Source organism: Narcine bancroftii, chromosome 1 (assembly GCF_036971445.1).
Source record: "Narcine bancroftii isolate sNarBan1 chromosome 1, sNarBan1.hap1, whole genome shotgun sequence".
Lineage (NCBI taxonomy): Eukaryota > Metazoa > Chordata > Chondrichthyes > Torpediniformes > Narcinidae > Narcine > Narcine bancroftii.
In genome coordinates, this window is record NC_091469.1 from 210150886 (window position 1) to 210156732 (window position 5847).

Below are 5847 nucleotides of genomic sequence, written 5' to 3' on the forward strand. Positions count from 1 at the left end.
TTACCGCTCAGGAAGGTTCTTGCAGGTTTGCAGAGAGAGGTGTGTAATTCCAGGATTTCCACAAATGTGGTACCACCATTAGTCACCTGAGTGTCTTGCTGATGAAACTTGCCCCATCAGGGTTCTCAAGAATGATAACCTCTTTCTTTCAGGCTATCACAGAGTTCCTTTCTGTTCCCCTTATTCCAAGAGAAACATCAGACAGATCTCACTCACTCACTCATTTCGTCAATCTGTTATTTTAGGTAAAAAATACCTGAGTGAGCACTTTGCAGAGAGGTCAAAAGCCTTGCAAAAAGGTCCAAAACAGACAACCTGGCTCTGTCTGTTCTTCCATAACAATAGTCCATTCATTTCAATTAGCACCTACCTGTGAAATGTGCATAGCATTCCTCACAGTTCCTCTTCAAAGTACTGTGGATATGAATTCTTCAATATTTTAAATAAAATCTGTTTTAAAGTGTATGTAACCTACTCTAATTTTACCAGTTTATCTCCCAAAAAACATCTCCAAATATTCCATCATAATAATCAAGATAATGAAGCAGTTGTAACTGTTTTGGATGGAAGAGTGGATGATATGCAAGAGCTATGTAAAAAGCTATCAAAACTAATGGAAAATTGATGCAGAAGAGTATTAACCTTGAAAACAAAGGCAAGAGAAATAACCTACAAATTATGAACTTGGAAGAATCAACTAAGTCTGAAAAATCTATTACATTCTTTACAGGTTTTTTGTCAGAATTGTTTGGACTCTCCCGGTGATAGATCATGCACACAGATCACTGACACCTAAACCACTCCCTGTCAGAGACCTCGATCAGTTATATTATGTTTTCATGAATTTCCAGCTAAAAAGGTAAAAAAAAAATCAATTCTATATTCATGGGAGCTTTTAATACACAAATCTCATCACAGATGAATGATTGACTTCAAAGATTAGAAGATTGGTATATTCAAGGATTATTCACCCAAGGTCATAAATAAACATCTTAAATATAAGATCATGTCAGAATTCTACAATCAAGGTGTTAAGCCATCTCTGATTTTCCCAGCACACCTTCAGATCACACTGAAGAACAATACTAACAAGAGGTTCCGTTCCTTTGAAGCCCAGAAATTTTTGGAAGATCTACAATCTCTCCATCTGAGAAACTGTTTCTTTAATTCTCTCCAGCTGTTTCACTTCTTGAATCTTTTAGTGTTTACCTAATAGAATAAGGTGTTAATGAGTTAATGCCTTAAGTGTTTATATATTTTGATTAGAGATTTTTTTAACATTTATATTTTTTCAGTCATTTAACTTATAAAAATGTTAAGCTTTTTGATTCTGATTTAAGTATTTAAATTAATATTTTAATATTCATGTATTCTCTACTTTAAGGTTTCTCCCTTGTAAATAACAATTAATATGGTGAAAACAATCTTTATCTGTATTTCTATCCTTGGCATTAACTGCAGTAACTGTTTTTTTTTTGTCTGGAAAACATTCAAAGTGTCATTATAATAATGGAGTTTTGCCAGCAAGAATTTGGGGGATGGGCAATTTATGTAGTAGCTTACCGTCTGTCTATCGATCGGCTTTCTGGCTTTGGGAAAAGGGTTATCATTTCCTTGGAAGCCATTTTGGCTCTGAAAAGACATCGGTTTTTGATTATCTTGTTTCCAATGCCTGTTCATTTTATTTGGAATAAGCCACTTAATTGCTAATTAAAATGGATCAAATTATTAACAATAAGTTTGAATGTTAAATAAATGAACCATCCTTTAAAATGAAACAAGATTTTGCTTTAATTAAAAAAAATATTAAGGTCCCAATTATATTTTTTGCAAGAAACAGATGTACACAATAGTGACAACACATGTCTGTTTAGAAGATGGAAGGGGTTGCATTTTTATTCATCATTTCAGGCCAAATCCAGAGTAGTATCAATATTTATCAATCATACAATCCCCTTTATTCAACACAATTTTGTGTCAGATACAAATCGTCGATTTGTTATCATAACAGTGAAATTATATAATAAATTGATGTGTTTGCTGGTGTCTATGCTCCAAATCTGGATGATCCTGGATTTTTTTTAGTTTTTTTTCATCTCTGCCTGATCTGAAACTTTATTCATTAGTGATGAAAGGAGACTAATTGCTGGTTAGATCCAGTTTTGGACCATTTGTCTTCTAAACCAGCCACTTTGTATAAGTCAGCTTCATTTCTTCAATCTTTTTTTTAAATGATGTGGTATTATTGATGTCTGGCATTTTTTTTTCATTCAGAAGACAGAATATTATTTTTTTCTCACATTCATCACACATATTCATGAATTGATTTTTTTTTTTAATGACAGTCAATTGATCGATCTTCTGAATATAAAAAAGTCATTTCTGACCATGCTCCTGTGTTCTTATCTTTAAACTTCCCTGGTCTTCCTCATATAAACAGATATTGGCTTTTTAATTCTATCTTATTATCTGATGAAGATTTTTTTTAAATATATAAAGTTCTTGGAGGAACAAATTAGCTTTTAAAAAAATATATAGTGGAAGAGGCTTCCAGTCTTATTGTCTGGGATGACTTCAAGTCTTGTTAGGGGAAATTATTTCTTAGTCAGCAAGCATCAAGAAAAAGGATAATAAAGAGAAAAATGATTTAGCTAACCAACTGAAACAATCAGTACAAAAGTATGTTATAGCACCAGACCCCGCTTTACATAAATGGCATGTTGAAATTAAAACTAAATATGATCTTCTTCTAAGGTATGCAAATGAAAGCCAACTTTTAAAAGGTAAAAAATCAATTCTATATTCATGGAGATAAAACTGGCAAATTATTGGCTACTAAAGCTTTTAAATGATTAGCTAAAGGGAAAATTAAAGAAATTTGCAAAGCTAATATGACAACTGATTGTTTAGAAATAACCATACAACAGTTTACAGTGTGAAACCAAGCCTTGTCAGCCCTTCAAGTCCACGCCAGTTCACTTGAACAACTCCACTAGTTCCCCTTCCCACTCTCCGCCCATAACCCTCCAACCCCCTCATAGCCATGTACACATCTAACCTTCTCTTAAAACGACAAAGGACCTTGCCATAACTATCTCCTCTGGAAAATCATTCTATTCTGCTACCACTCTGAGTGAAGAAGCATACTCTTACATTTCTCCAAGTTTTTCCCCCTTACCATTAACTTATGTCCTCTTGTTCCAACCTCTTGTCTTGTCTATCTATTCCCTTCATAATTTTAAATCCCTCTATCAAATCCCCTCTCAACCATCTACATTCCAATGAATAAAGTCCCAGTCTCTAATCTTTCTCTGTACTCTAGATGTTGTAATTCTGTACCATAACTTCAAGATCCCTCTGTTCCTCTGCGTGACTCAATGCCCTCCCCTTAACTGCATATGTCCTATTTTGGTTATTTCCCCCCCCCCCCCCCCCGAAATACAGTACCTTGCACTTGTCTACATTAAATTCCATCTGTCATCTTTCAGCCCACTTTTTCCAAACAAACCAAATCCTCTGTAATCCAAGAAAATCCTCATTATCCACTGCTCCTCTTATTTTCTATCGTCTGCATATTTGCTTACCCAGTTAACCACCCCCTCATCCAAATCATTAATATAAATGATAAACAACAGGGGACCCAGCACCAATCCCTGAGGCACACCACTCATCTCAGGCTTCCATCCTGACAGACAGTTGTCCACCATGACTCTCTGCTGTCTATCTTCTAGCCACCTCTGAACCCATCTCATTATTTCTATTAATCCCTAGTGCTGAACCTTCCTTACTAACCTTCCATACGGAACCTTATCAAAAGCCTTACTAAAATCCAAATAGATCACGTCAACCACCCAACCTTCATCCACTTTTCTTGTCACCTCTTCAAAAAACTGGATATCTTCAAGGAATTTTATTCTGAACTTTATAGTTCTGATTCTCCCAAGGATAATATTGTAATAAAGATTTTTTTCCCCCAGATAAATTGAATTTTCCTGCACTTTCTGCTGCTAATCAAAAGCAATTGGATCAGCCTATGAGGAAACTGCTGAGGCTATAATTTCATTACATTCTGAGAAGACACCTCATTACTTACACTTCACCTATTTTCTCGGATTCCTTTAAGTTGGGCAAGTTGCCACAGTATTTTTGTGAAGCTTCCATCTAACTTATTCTTAAATTTAAAAAAAACCCAGTCGATTCCTCTTCACGCAGGCCAATTTCTTAACTTTGATTCCAAATTTTATCTCAAGTTTGGGCATGTAGACCTGAAAATATTTTGCCACTTATTATCCGTCTGATGATCAGACTGCATTTATTAAAATTCCTTATTCCCATTTTGATATACACAGTTTATTAAATATTATACACTCTCCTTCTAAAGAGATCTCAAAATGCATGATATCTCTGGATGTGGAGAAGTTCTTTGACTGGGTAGAATGGAATTATTTATTTAAGACTATAGGAAAATTTAATTTTGAGGCCGACTTTATTCAATGGACTAAATTATTATACCCATCTCCTTCTGCATGCTAATTTTACTAATTTTCAGGATTCTAAACCAGACAAGGATGTCCTTAGTCCATTGTATTTTTTTTAATATTTTTTTGATTTGGAATAGAGAAATGCTACATGTTACATATTGACCACACAACTTTATACAATACAGAATATGAATATTAAGTAACTTATATATTGTCTTGTACACAATGCTCAGATACAATGGAAATTCCCTTAGGAAAATTTCACCTCATATTCTAATATTACAACATATTCGTGGTAAATTATCAAATGAGAGAAGTCTCTTCTACTTAGAAAGAACCATTGTTTTTTTAACTCACTCTCAAAACTTTAGCTGTCACTTTTTGAGAATCTAATGATATCACTGGTATTTTAAGGAAGGGCACAACCCTTAAACTTTTACTTTCTGCTGATGACTTATTGCTTTTTAATTCCAATATTGAGACTTTGTTGGCTTCAATGCTTTCTTTACTTTTGCATTTTAGTCAATTTTCAGGTTACAAGTTGAATGTACATAAAAATGAACTCTAAATAATTTGGCATCAATAAATACCAACCTTCCTTTTATAATTGTAAGAAATCTATGTACTATTTTGGGTGTAAAAATTACTAAGAATTATAAACACTTAAAGAAAATTTTCTTACTTTAATAATACACGAGAAGCATTTTCAAACTGGTTGCTCCTTTCTTTATCATTGGTTGGTCAAATCAACTCTAAAATGAATAACCATAACCACTTTCCTAAATTTCTATATCTTTTTCAGCCTTTGACTGTTTTTATGCATGCTTTTTTTTTATTTCTCTGTCTCAATCTTATCTTGTATATGGAAGAATAAACACTCTCACCTAAATAAAGTCACCTTCAAAAACTTAAGAATGGAGGTTTAGTACTACCAAATTTTAGGTTCTAATATTGGGCAGTCAATAAATAAAATCTTACATTTTGGTTATATTAATTGTGAAGACTGTCCAGTATGGGCCACTTTGAAATCTAATTTGTTACAAAATTTTCTATCATCTCTCTTCTTGGATCCTCACTTCCCTGATATTTAAATAAATTAACCAACAATCTGTTAGTTAAACATACTTTTAAGGATTTGGATACAGTTCAGAAAGCATTTTGCTTTACTGATATTTTCTTTCTAGACCCATTTTTAAAAAATTATTTCTTTAACCTTCCATGATTTACGTAGCTTTTAAAGAATGGTATAGATTAGACGCAAAAAATTTTAAAAGAGAAGTTTTGCTACTTTTGAACTGTCAGTTTTAATATAGTTTACTAAATATATTCTTTTTTGCAATCTCAATTACATACATTTCCTAAGAGT

At 33.2% G+C, this 5847-nt stretch overlaps 1 long non-coding RNA gene across 1 annotated transcript in view; it reads left to right on the top strand.

The window, feature by feature from the left end:
• LOC138738840 (uncharacterized) overlaps positions 1–5847 on the top strand; it is a 76087-nt gene that overhangs the window by 17808 nt on the left and 52432 nt on the right. The window lies entirely within an intron of this gene.